We start from the raw sequence: 17,620 nt of genomic DNA on the forward strand, positions 1-17,620 counted from the left end.
AAACATCTGTGGAGTAGAGTTCAGGCTTTCACATCTACCAACATGTCAAACCGGATTTCCCATATGGTTCTTTTGGCCACCAAGTCTGTGTGGGTCTGTACTCTGACAAGATCATTGTCACCTGCATCCCGATGTTTATAGCCGCAATGTCCACAACAGCCAAACTATGGAGAGAGCTCAGCTGTCCATCAGCGGATGGATGGATAAAGAAGATGTGGTATGTATCTCCAATGGAACATGACTCAGCCATCAAAAAGAATGAAATCTGGTCATGGGCAACAATGTGGAGGAAACCAGAGGGTAAGACACTAAGCAAAATAAGTCAATCAGTGAAAGACAATTATCATATGATCTCGCTCATATGTGGAATTTAAGAAACAAAACAGAGGATCATAGGGGAAGAGAGGAAAAAATAAAAGACAAAATCAGAGAGGGTGACAAGAGACTCTTAGTCATAGAAAACAAACAGGGTTGCTGGAGGGGCAGTGGTTGGAGCAATGGGGTAACTGGATGATGGCCATTAAGGAGGGCACGTGATATAATGAGCACGGGGTGTTACATAAGACTGATGAGTCACTGAACTCTACCTCTGAAACTAATAATACACTATATTTTAGTTAATTGAATTTTAAAAAAAGATTTGTTTATTTATTTGACAGAGAGAGAGAAGCAAGAGGAGGAACACAAGCTGGGGAGTGGGAGAGGGAGAAGCAGGCTTCCCGCTGAGCAGGGAGCCTGATGCGGGGCTAGATCCCAGGACCCTGGGATCATAACCTGAGCCAAAGGCAGACGCTTAAGGACTGAGCCACCCAGGTGCCCCATAGTTAATTGAATTTAAATTAGTTAATTAAAAAAAGATCATTGTCCTCACAGCTGCCTGAATGCTAAGACAGCACCTTCCCAGGACTCTGCTCATAGGATTTCCAACCTGGGCCCCCATTTTCCAGGGTTTGGAGGTGGTGATGAGGCAGAGAGGATACTAAACATAGAGGAGCGTCAGAGAGGGAACTTTGGGTGGTGACAGAAATGTTCCGTATCTTGATTCTTGACTGGGGTAGTAGTACCGACTTATATGCATTCATGAAAACTTATTCAACTCGCCTCACACCCATTAGGATGGCTCCTATACACACACACACACACACACACACACACACACACAGAAAATAAAAGGTGTCAGGGAAGATGTGGAGAAAGTGGAACACGTGAGTACTGCTGGTAGGAATGTAAAACAGTACAGCCACTACGAAAATCAGTTCCTCAAAAAAAATAAAAATTTTATAATTACAAAATTTTTGAGGCAGTTCCTCAAAAAAAAAATTGTATAATTACTATATGATCCAGTAATTCCACTTCTGGGTATATATATATTCTAGGATACATATATATTCTTTCAAAAGAACTGAAAGCCAGGACTTGGGGAGATATTTGTACCCCCATGTTCACAACAGCATTAGTCACAAGAGCCAAAAGGTGGAACCATGTACAACCCATGTGCCGATAGATGGATAGATAAACAGGATCTGGTACATACACACATAAAATGGAATATTATTCAGCCTTAGAGAGTAGGGAACGTTGGCAGTGCTACAACGTGGATGAACCTTAAGGACACTGTGCTAAGTGAAAAAGTCACAAATACTGTACAATTCCACTGAGAGAAGTCAAATTCAGGACACAGGAAGTGGAATGGCAGTGCCAGGGCATGGGAGAGGGAGGAATAAGAAGTTCTAGTTTAGCAGGTACAGAGCTTCAGTTTTACAAAATGGAGAGAGTTCTGGAATTAGATGGTGGTGATGGTTGCAGAACACTGTCAATGTGCTTGAGGCCACTCAACTATACACTAAAAAATGGTTAAGATGGTAAATTTTATCCTAGGTGTATTTCAGCACAATGTTTTAAAATAGTTTTTTTTTTTTTAAAAAACATGAACTCCTTTAAAAAAAAACAAAACTCACCAAATTAACCATGTAAGATCTGTGCATTTTATTGTATGTAAATTATACCTCAATAAAATATCTATATAGCTTAAGAGGTCAAGGTCTCAGCTTTGTAGGTTGATAGTGGCCTCTTAGGGGAAGCACATTATTATCCTCATTGAACAATATCTACTTTTTTTTTTGCCTTAATTTATTTATTTATTTTTAACTTTTAATTTTTATTTTTTTGAAATTTTTTAAGGATTTTATTTATTTATTTGACAGACAGAGATCACAAGTAAGCAGAGAGGTAGGCAGAGAGAGAGGGAGGAAGCAGGCTCCCTGCTGAGCACAGAGCCTGATGTGGGGCTCGATCAGAGGCTTTAACCCACTGAGCCACCCAGGCACCCCAAATTTGTTATTTATTAACAAATACCCCAGGGGTACAGGTCTGTGAATCGCCAGGTTTACACACTTCACAGCACTCACCATAGCACATACCTTCCCCAATGTCCATAACTCAACCACCCTCTCCCTACCCCCTTCCCTCGGCAACCCTCAGTTTGTTTTGTGAGATTAAGAGTCTCGAACAATACCTACCTTTAAGGCAAAACCCAACTCAGTGAATCCAAAATTCCATATAGCTTTTGCATAGCATCATGGGTAAAATCACTTCTCCTCAGTCTAACAACGATTTAAAGAGAAAATCTGTCTCTCATGGTTAGGCTTGCCACAGGTTACATCATGTTTACTGACCCATTTTCGGAGTTATTTTAGAATCAGAGCCCCTCAAGGAAATGTGAAAGGTCACTTAATTCCATGTTCCTTCTTCAGAAGTAAGTAAACTATTCCAGACACGTGAGAATCTAATGCAGAAACTCCAAGTAACTGATAACAAGCTACTGCACTGACCTCCAATTCTAGTTTGTTCCAGCACCATGTTTTCACATACCCGTCTACACTAGGTCCCCTCGGCCTCTCCTTACGAATCACAAACTACAGGCTTCCATGTCCCAAGACCCAGATTCCAAGGTCTTGTCATCTCTTGTGTCCGCAAGAGAAGAGTCTTAGGGATAAGGCAAGAGAAGCACCTCACTGGAAAAAAGAACCCTGACTCTAGCATCTAGTTTTTCTCTTCTACACCTTCCCAGAGAAAGTAAAATGTACTCCATCTTTCTTTACAAAATCCTTGTGGTGCAGGAAAGGAACAGACAGCCTGGATCTGAGTGAGAAACTGGAGCGCAGGAAGGAAGGGATCTCCAGTGAGTCAGTGAGAAACCAAACATGCCACCTGGCCCCCTGTTGTCCAGCTAGTTTTATTTACTTGTAGGTAGGAAAACAGGTATTATGCAGCCCAGGCCTTTCCTTATCAACATCACCACTTCTTCTTTTTCTATTTTGTAAGGTTTATTTATTTGAGAGACAGAACAAGAGAGAGAGAGAGCCTGTGTGCAAACGTGCGCAGGCGGGGATGGGGTGGGGGAGGGGCAGAGACCGAGAGAACCGCAAGCAGACTCCCTGCTGAGCGTGGAGCCCGACACAGCCCCATCCCAGGCCCCTGAGATCAGGACCTGACTGGAAATCAGGAGCCGGCTGCTTAACTGACTGAGCCACTCACCCGCCCCTCGACACCACCACTTCTGTTTGCCCAGGAAGGAAGCAAACAAACTTTCTTCCCAGATGAACAGGAAAAGCAGCTGAGTTTTCCTTCCTAGATTTACACGGGCTCAACCTTGGAGATCTGGAAGTGAGGAGAAAATAAACACTGCTCTCTGAAATGTCACATTTCCTCCTGCCACCTCCCATGGCCGGCAAATATGTGAGTTCTAGTTGTGTGGGCGTCTGCCCCTCCCCCTGGAGCAGCCGCTCCCTCAGCGGGCCGAGGCGGGGTTCTAGTTCCAAATCTTGCCAGCATTCAAGCTGACTCTGGCAGATCACAAAAACAGAACCGTTAAAATTCTACCACAGTGGATTTCTGGTTCACATAGGGAACTTGCTGTTTCTGACGCAGCCTCTCTCCGTTTTTCATGAAAAACCTGATGCAGGCATGGGAGGCACAAGAAGCAGCTCATGACAAAACCGAAGACTAGTACTGACATAAGATTGTATCAGCAGCTGAGAGGAACTGAAACTACTTTAAGACAGATGGAGAGTGAAAGTGTGTGTGTGCACGCGGGCAGGACAGTGGGGAGATGGGTGATACCTCCCTATCAGCTCTGTCTGTTAAGGGGATCCACCCAGAAAACCTCATCCCAGTCCACCCATTTGAGTTGAGGAGCTGTGAGGTTGATCCGTTATTGGCCCTACTCACCCCCAAACCAGCAGAGAGGTGTTGGGCGGGACACTGTGGTGGCTGAAAGGATGCAGGAAAAGGTGACCAATGAGAAGAACCTTGGCAGAAATGCATGCTGGGAAGTATATTTTAGGTCTTTACATTTTATGTATTATATATAAACTATAACTATATATTATTATTAAATTATCATACTAATCAATGTTAATATATTAATTTATTATTAACAAATATTAATCATTATTTAATATTTAAAATTATTTAATATTATAATTAATATATAACATATAATTAACATTATATATTAATACTATATATTACTATAATTAATATTATATAATTCTATAAAATTATAACATGTTTATAATTTAGAATTATAATAAATACATATTACATCTATATAGTTCAGAGAACCAGCATTGGGGGCAGGAAAAGATGCCACCTCAGAGAAGCAGAGAGGAACAAAGAGAAAACAAGCCAGAAACTGGGAACTGGACCGGGCACCATACCAACAACTTGGCACCTGATGCCAACACAAAAATGTGCCCCAGGTAGGGGCCTCCTATCTTTTGAAAGTCGCAGTTTCTATACCTGCCCTGTACAATGCTGTAGCCACGAGGCCACATAAAATTTAGCCAGTGCCACTGAGAAACTGAATTTTAAATTTTGTTTGATTTTAATTAAATTTAAATTTTAAAATTGATGCAGTATAAACCATCTTTCCATAGCACACAACTTTTATGTTTCGGTCAGGCTGTCTTTCACTTTAACCCCCCCCCCCCCCCGCACGGAGTACACACATCAGGCATGCTGCATCTTTTCTAGTGTTACACCTAATCTCGCCACCCATCTGGTTGGTGTCAACAGATTTGCTCACTCTGAATATTTTTCTTTGCACTGGTGTGATTCTTTTCATGTGCTTATTTCAATGTTTTATAGATAGCACCAGTTACAGTGCTATTTATGTAAATTATAATTTATAATTAAATTTAAATTCTTCTAGGGCACCTAGGTGGCTCAGTCAGTTGGGTATCTGCCTTTGGCTCAGGTCATGATCCCAGGGTCCTGGACTGAGCCCTGTAGCAGGCTCCCTGCACCATGGGGAGTCTGCATCTCCCTCTCCCTCTTCCTGCCACTCTCCTTGCTTATGCTCTCTCTCTCTGTGAAATAAATAAAATCTTATAAAAAGATTTAAATTCTTCTTACTTTAATTATAACAAATTATTTTTTAGTTAAAAAAAAATAAGTATGGGAGTATGTGCTCTTTGGCACCTCTCTGGCCAGCAGCCTACCTGACACCCTCTCCTGTGTCCCCAGGTCTGCCCCTTCTCTTCCTTTTCCTCAACCTCAGGTGGAACAGCTGCCAAGGTACAGAGTTTTGTGAAAGCCCTTATGGAGAAGAACATCATTCTCAAGGTTGAAACCTCAAATAAAATAGAAAATATAAAGGCCAAGATCCAGGATAAGAAAGGGATTCCTCCTGATCACCAGAGACTGATTTTCACGGGCAAGTAACTGGAACATACTCTGTCTGACTACAACATCTTTTTTTTTTTTTTTTTTAAGATTTTATTTATTTATTTGACAGAGAGACAGCGAGAGCTGAACAACAAGTAGGGGTTAGAGAGCGAGAGAGAAGCAGGCTCCCCACTGAGCAGCGAGCCCCATGTGGGGCTCAAGCCCAGGACCCTGGGATCATGACCTGAGCTGAAGGTTTAACTACTGAGCCACCCAGGCACCCCTGACTACAACATTCTGAAGGAACTGTTTTGAGACTTCCTGGTGGTGCTAAGAAACGAAAGAAATCTTACACCACTCCCAGGAAGAATAAGCGTAAGAGGAAGAAGGTTAAGCTGGCTGTCTTGAAATACTGTAAGGCGGAGAAAAATGGCAAAATCATTGTGTTCCTCAGGAGCGCCCTTTGGATGAATATGGCGCTGAAGTATTTATGGCTAGCTACTTTGACAGACGTTATTGTGGCAAATGTCTGACCTATTGCTTCAACAAACCTGAAGACAAGTAACGGTATGTGGGTTAATAAAAGACATGAACTAATGATGACAAAAAAAAAAAAAGTATAGACACGTTTTAAAATTTAAAACCAAGGCATGTGAGGGAGGTGGAATTGAGTGGAGAGACAGAGGCATGATGAGCTGCACAGTAAAGAAAAAAGGAGACTGAACTGGCAGAAAGAGAGACAGAGAAAGAGAGCATAAGCAGGGAGAGCAGCAGGCAGTAGGAGAGGGAGAAGTGGGCTCCCTGCAAAGGGAGGTGGGGGGGTTGATTCCAGAACCCTGGGATCATGACGTGAACTAAACACAGACACTTAACCCACTGGGCCACCCAGACTCCCCAACAAAAGCAGCTTTAAAAGTATTACGCTTTTCAGGAAAGAATGTCCAATGGAATAAAGACAGTCTCTTCAACAAATGGTGTTGGGAAAATTGGACAGCCACATGCAGAAAAATGAAACTGGACCATTTCCTTACACCACACATGAAAATAGACTCAAAATGGATGAAGGACCTCACTGTGAGAAAGGAATCCATCAAAATCCTTGAGGAGAATACAGGCAGCAACCTCTTCGACCTCAGCTGCAGCAACTTCTTCCTAGGAACATTGCCAAAGGCAAGCAAAGCAAGGGCAAAAATGAACTATTGGGACTTCCATCAAGATCAAAAGCTTTTTCACAGCAAAGGAAACAGTTAACAAAACCAAAAGACAGCTGCCAGAATGGGAGAAGATATTTGCAAATGAAATATCAGATAAAGGGCTAGTATCCAAAATCTATAAAGAACTTATCAAACTCAACGTCCAAAGAACAAATAACCCAATCAAGAAATGGGCAGAGGACATGAGCAGACATTTATGCAAAGAAGACATCCAGATGGCCAACAGACACATGAAAAAGTGCTCCACATCACTCGGCATCAAGGAATTACAAATCAAAACCACAATGAGATACCACCTCACACCAGTCAGAATGGCTAAAATTAATAAGTCAGGAAATGACAGATGCTGGCGAGGATGCAGAGAAAGGGGAACCCTCCTACACTGTTGGTGGGAATGCAAGCTGGTGCTACCACTCTGGAAAACAGCATGGAGATTCCTCAAAAAGTTGAAAATAGAGCTACTCTACGACCCAGCAATCGCACTACTAGGTATTTACCCTAAAGATACAAATGTAGTGATCCGAAGGGCTCGTGCACCCGAATGTTTATAGCAGCAATGTCCACAATACCAAACTATGGAAAGAACCTAGATGTCCATCAACAGATGAATAGATAAAGAAGAGGTGGTATATATATACAATGGAATACTATGCAGCCATCAAAAGAAATGAAATCTTGCCATTTGTGACAATGTGGATGGAACTAGAGGGTATTATGCTTGGTGAAATAAGTTAACCGGAGAAAGACAACTATCATATGATCTCCCTGATATGAGGAAGTGGAGATGCAAAGTGGTGGGTTTGGGGGGTAGGGAAAGAGTAAGTGAAACAAGATGGGATCGAGAGGGAGACAAACCATAAGAGACTCTTAAATCTCACAAAACGAACTGAGGGTTGCCAGGGGGTAGGGAGAGGATGGTTGGATTATGGACATTGGGGAGGGTATGTGCTATGGTGAGTGCTGTGAAGTGTGTAAACCTGGCAATGCACAGACCTGTACCCCTGGGGCTAATAATATATTATATGTTAATAAAAAAAAAAGTGTTACGCTTTTAGTTTCAAAGTCAAATCATGGATTCTAAAAGAGATGAGCCATTTTTTCCAATGTGGATGCAAATATTAAAAGGAAGATTATTTTTGGCATTCAATTCAGATACTGGAAAACTTCTAAATATGCTTAAAATGATTTGGGTATATGAATCTACATGAAAATTAAATTATATGAAATCTAAATACAGACCAAATATTTCTTTTTTTTTTTTTAAAGACTTTATTTGACAGAGATCACAAGTAGGCAGAGAAGCAGGCAGAGAGAGAGGAAGGGAAGCAGGCTCCCCGCCGAGCAGAGAGCCCGATGCGGGACTCAATCCCAGGACCCTGGAATCATGACCTGAGCCGAAGGCAGAGGCTTTACCCACTGAGCCACCCAGTGGGTAATGATGGATATTTAGCATTCTAAATATTTCTGATGGAAATTTAGTATTCAGATTCAGATGTTCTGTCAGACTGTTAGGACTTAGTATGAAAAGAAGACTGTAAAACATCCCAATATTTTTTTCTATTGACTAGACGTTGAAATGATAATACTTTAGATCTACTGGGTAAAATGTAAAATAATCTATATTATTAAAGCTCATTTCACCTGTCTCTTTTAACTTTTTACAGTGTGACTACTAGATAATTCAGATTTAGTTTGTGCCTTGCTCTGTCCTTCTACTGCATACCACTGCTCTAGACACACTTGGCCTTGTTTAATAATAATGATTACAGCTATTGCTGAATGCTTATTGTACTATGTGTCAGATACTATTCTAAACACTTCACGTGAATGACCAGATGATTACTTTCAAAATCTCACAACCACAACAAAAAACCTTGCTCATCTTCTTAGTGCTTTCATTTCCCCATGTGTTAAAAAAAAAGAAAGAAAAACACAAAATGTGGCTTAGGACAAAATGCTATAGAGAAGAAGAGAAAAGGAATTAGGCCTCAGAATATTTAAAGGAATGGCCTATTCCTGGAAATAATCCACGTAATAGTTCAGAAGAAAGTTCAGGGAACTAGAGGGCACCCTCACTATTTGGCAAAATAACACTTATCTAAATTGGCAGGAGGGGCACCTGGGTGGCTCACTCAGTTAGTGGTCTGCCTTAGGCTCAGGTCAGGATCTCAGGGTCCTGGGATGGAGCCCTGGGTCAAGCTCCCTACTCAGTGGGGACTCTGCTTGTCCTTCTCCCTCTGCCCCTCCCCACGCTGGTGCTCCCTCTCTCCTAAATAGATAAATAAATAGAATCTTTAAAAAGTAATTAATTAATAGGAAGGGGGAAATGACTAGTGTAATAACATCAAGAAATCCTTTGAGACTAAAGAGTTTGGCTTAAATATTTTGTACTCAGCATATCAGGCCCAGGTTAATTTTCTATGATCCATCCTTTCCCTCCCTTTATTTAATCAAGAGGCGAGACATTTTAGATTTGTAAAACATACATATGTATTTAAGAGGGCTCACCAACTCATATCTAAATATCTTTCTTTTCACTATTGTTTGGTTTCGACTAAATTGTTTTTGTGGGTTTTTTTGTTTTCATAAAAAATAGAATCCTCCAGCCAGGAATCCTTCTAAAAGAAATGGAGACTATCTGCAGAGATCATAAAAAATTTAGTATTACCACTTTAGGAAATATCACAGGAAGGATAAAACAGAAAACACTGACTAGCTTTTTAAAAATAACCTTTCTTATATTTGAATAGTAAAGATAATAAATATACATGACAGAAAATTTATCTGGTTTATTTATTATAATTTTATTTCTGTTTTAGCAACAGAATATAGCAATAGAAAGTTTAAATCTGGTAAATTTAAATTAAATGAGAATTTAATATAACATATAGTAAAATTTATTATTTGGTTTATTGATTATACTTTTATTTCTGTTTTAGCAACCTCAGGATTTTATGGTGGGTAACAATATAAGGCAGTTAGTGATGCTTTTACCTGTCACTGTTAACCTCTCTGGCCCTCCACCTGTTATTAAATTGCCTGGGTGAGCTGATAAACTTGTTTCATAAACCCACCAGAATACAGATAGAAGTAAAATTTTTCATTGCAATGCTGAAAATTATGGACCTTTCCACTGCCAATGAATGGAAAAGACTAACTTTCAGAGAACTATAGAGACTGTGAAGACTTAAGCAATCCTGGGGGCACCTGTGTGGCTCAGTGGGTTAAGCCTCTGCCTTCCGCTCAGGTCATGATCTCAGGGTCCTGGGATCAAGCCCCACATCGGGCTCTCTGCTCAGCGGGGAGCCTGCTTCTTCCTCTCTCTGCTTGCCTCTCTGCCTACTTCGGATCTCTATCTGTCAAATAAATAACTAAATTCTAAAAAGAAAAAAAAAAAAAGACTTAAGCAATCCTGTATTTCCCTTTCCTTTTATTTTGTAAATTATTTAATCAACTTTAAGCACTGAGAAGGACATTTTAAAACAATGTAAACTTACCATCTACTATTATTTCTATTTGTGCCAATATTGTATTAATTGTATTACACATAATCACAATTACAATTGCGATTAATGGTAATCACAGTATGTATATGATATCATGTTCTACTCTTTCCTCTTAATTTTTCATACTGCACACAATCACCATATGGGTCACTGTACTAAAATTATACTCTTCCATTATATTGATATCTTGTAATTTATTCAATGTCCCTACTATTGGTTGTTCAGGTTTTAAAACTATGGCTACAATCTTTATATTGAGCTTTGCAAGATATTTTATTCTTCTTTTTGACGTATTTCTTGTGATACCTGATACTTATGAATATTTCCAGTTGTCCTCCAAATTTACAAGGACATCCAAACCCCAGCTAGCCATAAGCTTGCTTGCTTTATTTCTTTAAAATGTAATATTTGAGTATAATACTAAATCTTATTATTGATTCAACTTGCTTTTTTAAATCAGTAGTAGGAACACTGACTCCCTTTTTTCAACTCCTGTTTTTTGTGTATTTTCTGTTTCTATTTTAGATAATTTTTCACCTATTTTTAGCATCTTGGTGCTTTACTAAAATTTATAGAAATTATTCCTATGTTATAAAATTTAATATTTTATGTCTAAAATGTATTATTGAGTATTTTTCCAATTTAATACTATCCTTTTAACTCAATAATGCCAAAATTTGGAAGAAAAAGTTTCAATCATATCTTGCCATCTTTTCCTTTGTATTCCTCCCTCTTATTACTTAAATAGTAGGAAAGTCTCTTTTTTGGTGAAATATTGGTAAGTGTTGAGCTGGGTGATGAATAAACACAGAGGTCCATTTTACTATTCTCTCACTTGGTGTATGTTGGGAAATGTCCATAATAAAAACTTTCTTTTTTTAAAAATATTTTATTTATTTATTTGACAGAGAAAGAGAGATCACAAGCAGGCAGAGAGGCAGGCTGAGAGAGAGGGGAGGAAGCAGGCTCCCCCCTGAGCAGAAAGCCCGACGTGGGGCTCGATCCCAGGACCCTGGGATCATGACCTGAGCCAAAGGCAGACACTTAACCCACTGAGCCACCCAGGTACCCTAACAATCACTTCTAATAGGCTGATAGAAGGATGCTCCAGCACACTACTGGGAGACAGAATAGTAAAGAAAGCAAGATTTTTTTCAAATTGTGATAAGATAAACATAACAAAGTTTACCATTTTAACCAGTTTTAAGTGTATAATTCAGTGGTATTTTTCTTTTTTTTTTTTTAAAGATTTTATTTATTTATTTGACACAGAGAGAGAGAGATCACAAGTAGGCAGAGAGGCAGGCAGAGAGAGAGGATGAAGCAGGCTCCCTGATGAGCAGAGAGCCTGATTCGGGGCTCGATCCCAGGACCCTGGGACCATGACCTGAGCCGAAGGCAGAGGCTTAACCCACTGAGCCACCCAGGCGCCCCTCAGTGGTATTTTTCTTAAAGAATTATTTATTTATTGAAGAAAGAGAGCATGAGTGGGAGGGGTGGAGACAGAGGGAGAAAAGCAGACTCCCTGTTAAGTAGGGAGCCCAACGTGGGGCTTGATCCCATGACCCCGAGACCATGACCAGAGCCGAAACGAAGAGTTGGACATTCAACTCACTAAGCTACCCAGGCGCCCCAATTCAGTGGTATTAATTACATTCACCATGTCATGCGACCATCCCCACTATCGATTTCCAGAACTCTTCCATCATCCCAAACAGAAACTCTGCACCCTTCAATAATAACTCCCCATTTCTCCTTTACTTAAGCCCCTGCTAACCATCATTCTACTTCTTGTCTCTGAATTTGGCTACTAGGTATGTTATATGTGGAACCGTATCAGATTTCAACTTGTGCGTTACAGTTATTTCACAACCATGCCTGGCCCGGAGGGAGGGTGTGTGGGTGTCACTCCACCCGCTCAGTTCCAAGGAATAAGCCTTCCATAGATTCACCAAAGCACAGAAAACACAGGGAATCCAGTCTCCTCCTCTGGGAGGCCCCAGGGCAGCTATATAGGGAGCTCAAGAGAACCTGGAAAGAGTAGAATATGCCAAGTGCACAATTACGTTTATCTTTTCAATAAATAGCAGACCAGTATTTCAATCTAAAAGAAGTTCATACAACTCAGTGTTTATGAAAGTTTGGTTTCCAGACCAACGTCATCAGAAACTGGGAACTTGTTAAAAGTGCACATTCTTGGGCCCAACACCACACCTATAAAACTCTGAGGGTAGGGTCCAGCAATTTGGTTTGTAAGAAGCCCACCAGGTGATTTTTGTTTTTTGGGTTTTTTTAAGATTTTATTTATTTATTTGACAGACAGAGATCACAAGTAGACAGAGAGGCAGGCAGAGAGGCAGGGGGAAGCGGGATCCCCGCTGAGCAGAGAGCCTGATGCGGGGCTCGATCCCAGGACCCTGAGACCATGACCGGAGCAGGTCAGAGGCTTAACCCACCAAGCCACCTAGACGCCCATCAGGTGATTCTGATGCATTCTCAAATTTGAGAACTACTGCTCTACAATAATGATTCTAGATTCTAACTACTGATGCTCAAAAAGGTCCTCAAAATGCTCCATGGTCATTCCTAAGTGTAGATTTCCATTCCTGATCACACATCAAGTGAGTATAAGGGAATGGGGGTAAAAAACAGGAAAAATTATATTAATGGGAAGAGTCATAATTAACACTTTTTAAAATATTTGTATAAATATGAGTCAGGAAATGTGTTTGTCAAAGATTATTTAAATAGAGTTCTTGAAACCATTCACTGCAAACGTGCATTTCTCCTGGCAAACCTGACCTGTTATTTTATGATACCTGTGAAACTCTGAATTCAATTCTCTTCCCACATGCTAGCAGAGGCTGTAATGGAAATCGTTCCATGCTGGACAGAGCAGGCTGGCAATCCAGAACACAAGCCAAATTCCAGCCTCTGCTCTGCCCTCCAGATTTAACCCCACCTAACACAGCTACTCTATTCTGACATACAAGTGACAGAGTAGTGACTATTGTGCAGGATTTCTGAGAGGATCACTAACAATGTCAACCCCCATCATACCTTCCTTCCTCATTAAGAGACCTTTCACTGAGTTTTCGTGGTTTGGAAAACCAGGAACGTAGGACTCATCCCAGGAAGAAATAATGATTGGTCCAAGGCAACCCCATTCTAATGGCAACAAATGGTTTTTCAAGTGGCCAAGTGACCCACTTCAGGCCAAAGAGAAATAAGAACAAGCCTACAAGAGGCTTCAGAGAAAGACTTCTTCCGGATTAAAAAGACAGAGATTAGCCTTCCTTCTTTCTTCTGGCCTTGGATGATATCAGGATACCGTGTCTGGAGCTATGCTTCAAAAAGATCCTAATTATAATACAGACTGTAAGACACCTAGCACGATACCTAGGAAAAGTTCTCAAATTTTAGTGTGCAGCAAAAGCACCCGGGGAGTGTTTGGAAATACAGATTTTAGGGATGCTGTACTCTAGAACTTGAATCAGTAAATCCTGGGTGGGGCCCAAAGACCTAATTGCATCCATTTTCAATAAGCACCCCAGGTGATCCCCCTCACATCCTGCTCCGGGCCCTGGTTCTCACACAGGTGGTCCCTGCATGAGACCCCAATTCCAAAGCTGTGGCTCACCAGGTGTACAGACCTACTCAGAGTGCTTCCTTAAATACTGATTTTGCCTCATCAGGTACCAGGCATTGTGACAGAAACAAAGACAGAGGAAACAGTATCTTGCTATCAAGGAGTTTTGTAAGCTAGTAAGAGAAACAGCCAATCCAAAGACAAAGCAGCAGCTGCTAACTATTGTCAGAGTTGCAGGGTGGAAGATGAGACTGAGCCCGTCCCCACCCCGCCCCACCCCTAGTCAAATGTTCTCATTTGACTTAGGCTTCCAATAACAGATTTCAAGAGTAAAAAGGTTGTGCTGGCAGAGAGAGAACAGTAAAAATGAAGCTTCAGCTATGATTTGGAAAACACTTCATTTGGAGTGGGGCTGGAGACTTAGACCCCAAAGAGAGTGGTAGGAGACAAAATTCTGGAAAGGTGACTTTCACAAACGGGTCATTTTGTGACAGGCTGAGCTTGGACACTGGACTCAATTTTCCAGGCCATGGGAAATCATACATTCATTCAGCACACACAGTGACACACACCCTCTGTGCTAGGCCAGGGGGCGGGGGCTGTGTAGTGCCTGCCCTCAGAGGAGCTCAGAGCTTGAGGGGGTGGCCCAGGCTGGATATCAGACCCAGGAAGGCGTGAACATTCCTCTGACGGGAGAATCACAGGGAAGAGGAGCACCCATACTGGAGAGGCCCCTCACTCAGATTAAGTCAAATGGGGAAGAAGACTGTGTCCATGCGGAACCTTGAACGGTTGGCCATGTGTAGAACAGGGAAATAGGGAGTCTTGTTTCTCCAAGGCTCAGTCTCTGCCTTGATTTCCTTCCTAGTACCCAGAACTTCCATTTTATTAAAACAAAACATGCATTAGAGAAATGTGCTAAGCAGCAGATGCAATGGAAAATGAGGATCTACCATAGGGGACAGTAGTTCTGACTGTGGACCCTCCAGGACCTGTCCCCTAAGACTGGTTGGTCCTGCCCCCCACAGGCCTACAGAATGACCTTAATTTCTGAGGGCCCTCCCACTCTCCCATCTGGAACTAGCCCTGCTCTCATCAACAGGCCATACTTCCAGTTAATAACAGCCTTCCTTTGTCATCCCTGTGCCTGTACATAAATCACTCCTCTCCCACCCCCCAAGAAGCCTTCTCTGACCGCCCATGACGGAGTTAGGCGCACCTCCTCTATTGTTCTGTGGTCTGTGCAAAGTGTACCAAATCGTTTATCATACAGTCCTATGAGATTTGAATTATTGATCTGTTTGTTTATCTCCCTTAGGAGAGGGTCTGTGTTTCACCTTCGAATCTCTAGGGCCTGTCACATGATATGATAGATGGGTGGCCCTGTATTCGTTGGGCAGGAGCTGCTGACATCCTGCCTTGCACCTGAAGCCCCTTCCCCAAAGGACTGGGCTGTCTCCCCTCCCTTTAAATGCTGCCCCAAGTCTTGCTACCACTTGGCTGGGCCCCCAGAATCAAGAGCAGCACATTGTCTTGGTTCATATCTGCTACACTCCTCACTCACTTACCACGAGGGACTCCCTGGATATTTAGAATGACCAGGTCGGCATCAAGTTCATCTCAGACAAGTGGTACGGACACAGGTTTCTACCTCCCCCGCCCCGCCCCGAAAGAGTCCAGCCCCACAGCCAGCTTAAACTCCCAGTCCTGCCTTTTCAGGCCGATTCCCCGTTCTTTTTTTTTTTTTTTTAAGATTTTATTTATTTCTTTATTTGATGAGAAATACAGCGAGAGAGGCAACACAAGCAGGGGGAGTGGAAGAGAGAGAAGCAGGCTTCCGGCTAAGCAGGGAGCCCGACACAGGGCTCAATTCCAGGACCCTGGGATCATGACCTGAGCCTAAAGCAGATGCTCAACTGACTGAGCCACACAGGGGCCCCCCGATTCCCCGTTCTTACTGCACTATGTAGGACAACAGGGTGGTAGAGCACGGGAAGTTGAACCAGACTGCCAAATTCAAATCCTGACTCTACCATTTGCATGTAGCATGTGACCTCCAGCAAATTACTGAACCCGTTTGTGCCTCAGTTTCCTCACTTACTCAATGGCAATGATAATGGGAGCACCCATGTATTATGGATGAAAATTTAGTAAATGACATGCCAGTAGTTTGGCACAGGGCCAGGCTCCTAGGAAACACCAGCAAACATTAGCTGTTTATATCTGTGACATGGACCCTCCAACAGGAAGAGGCAGGGGCCTCACCGACTAAGACATAGTCTAGCTCTGAAGCCAAGGCCAGGCCCCTCAGTGCCCAAGATCTGATAGCACCGCTGGGACTTTGACCAAGGGCCCTGCCCTAGCAAGTCTATCTAGTCTACAGGCTGGGACTTATCCCATCTACTCCTGTCTCTGCTTCTGCAGCTAAAAAAAGTATGGAACTGATCAGACCAAGTAAATTCAGGGCTTTCTCCACCAGGCAGTTCAAAGCACCTTACATTCTTTTTGGAACTAGCTGGAGTGTAGCCAAATGAAAAGTCAGCCCAATTGAAATGTATGAGAAACGAGGGATTGCCATTACAGCTCAATGGATACCGAAGCATCATTGCGTATTGGCTCTTTGCATACAAATAAGAAAATATATGATCATGTATTAATTTTGAGGTTGGAAAATTTGATAATATATATTTTTTTCCATTTCTACTTCATTCTCCCTCTTCAAATGGGTAGGTGATATCTGTAACTCTATGTTTTAAAAATTGATAATATGTGAATATGATTTTAAAAATTCAAATAATACAAAATGGTATAAAGTGATAAATCTGGATGAACTTTGCCCCCCCACCTTGTTTTGGCAACCACTGTGATAATTTTCCTGTGCACACTACCAGAAATATTTAATGCATTAACAAGCATATAGACGATAGTCTCCATCATTCTTACCAAAAAAGTAGTAGCATACTATGCAATCCTATATTTTACTTTTTTTAAAAAAAGATTTTATTTATTTGACAGAGAGAAATCACAAGTAGGCAGAGAGGCAGGCAGAGAGAGTGAGAGGGAAAGCAGGCTCCCTGCCGAGCAGAGAGCCCAATGTGGGCCTCCATCCCAGGACCCTGAGATCACGACCTGAGCCGAAGACAGAGGCTTAACCCACTGAGCCACCCAGGAGCCCCTATAATTTACTTTTTTTTTTAAAAAGTGTTTTTTTAAAAGATTCTTTGATATCATCCAAATCTGTTCTTGTCAACCTGCATCATTTTTTAACAGCTGCACAATACTGTACTGAATGGATGTTCCATAATTTAACCACCCCTTGGTGATAGATATTTAGTTCATTTCCAATCTGTTGCTATAAACAATGCTGCAATATATATATATCCTTGTACACAGGCCTCTACACACATATCCAAGTATATCTTTATGCTAAATTCAGAATTCAAATTGCTAGAACAGAGGCAAATCCATTCTAAAATTTTGACAAACAACCAAATTTCAGGGCAATTCCATTTATGTACCTGCTAGGTACCATGATTGGGTTTGGACAGGAGTCCATTCCCTTGAAATTATATGAACAATGTCAAATATGTGTTTCTTTTTCTCAAGAGACAATCCATAGCTTTACTGAAATTCTCAAAGGG

At 41.6% G+C, this 17,620-nt stretch overlaps 1 protein-coding gene across 4 annotated transcripts in view; it reads right to left on the minus strand.

Annotated features, from left to right (window-relative positions):
- The window catches only part of ANXA4 (annexin A4), an 83,770-nt gene that overhangs the window by 51,412 nt on the left and 14,738 nt on the right, over positions 1-17,620 (minus strand). The window contains exon 1 of one of the 4 annotated variants that reach the window (XM_045978917.1): positions 6,739-6,762. The exons of the other annotated variants lie outside the window; for them this stretch is intronic. The gene's annotated coding sequence lies outside the window, so the exon portion shown is untranslated. Of the gene's footprint in view, positions 1-6,738; positions 6,763-17,620 lie in introns of those variants that run through there. 4 annotated transcript variants of the gene reach the window in all.

This window comes from Meles meles, chromosome 15 (genome assembly GCF_922984935.1).
Source record: "Meles meles chromosome 15, mMelMel3.1 paternal haplotype, whole genome shotgun sequence".
Taxonomy (NCBI): Eukaryota; Metazoa; Chordata; class Mammalia; order Carnivora; family Mustelidae; genus Meles; species Meles meles.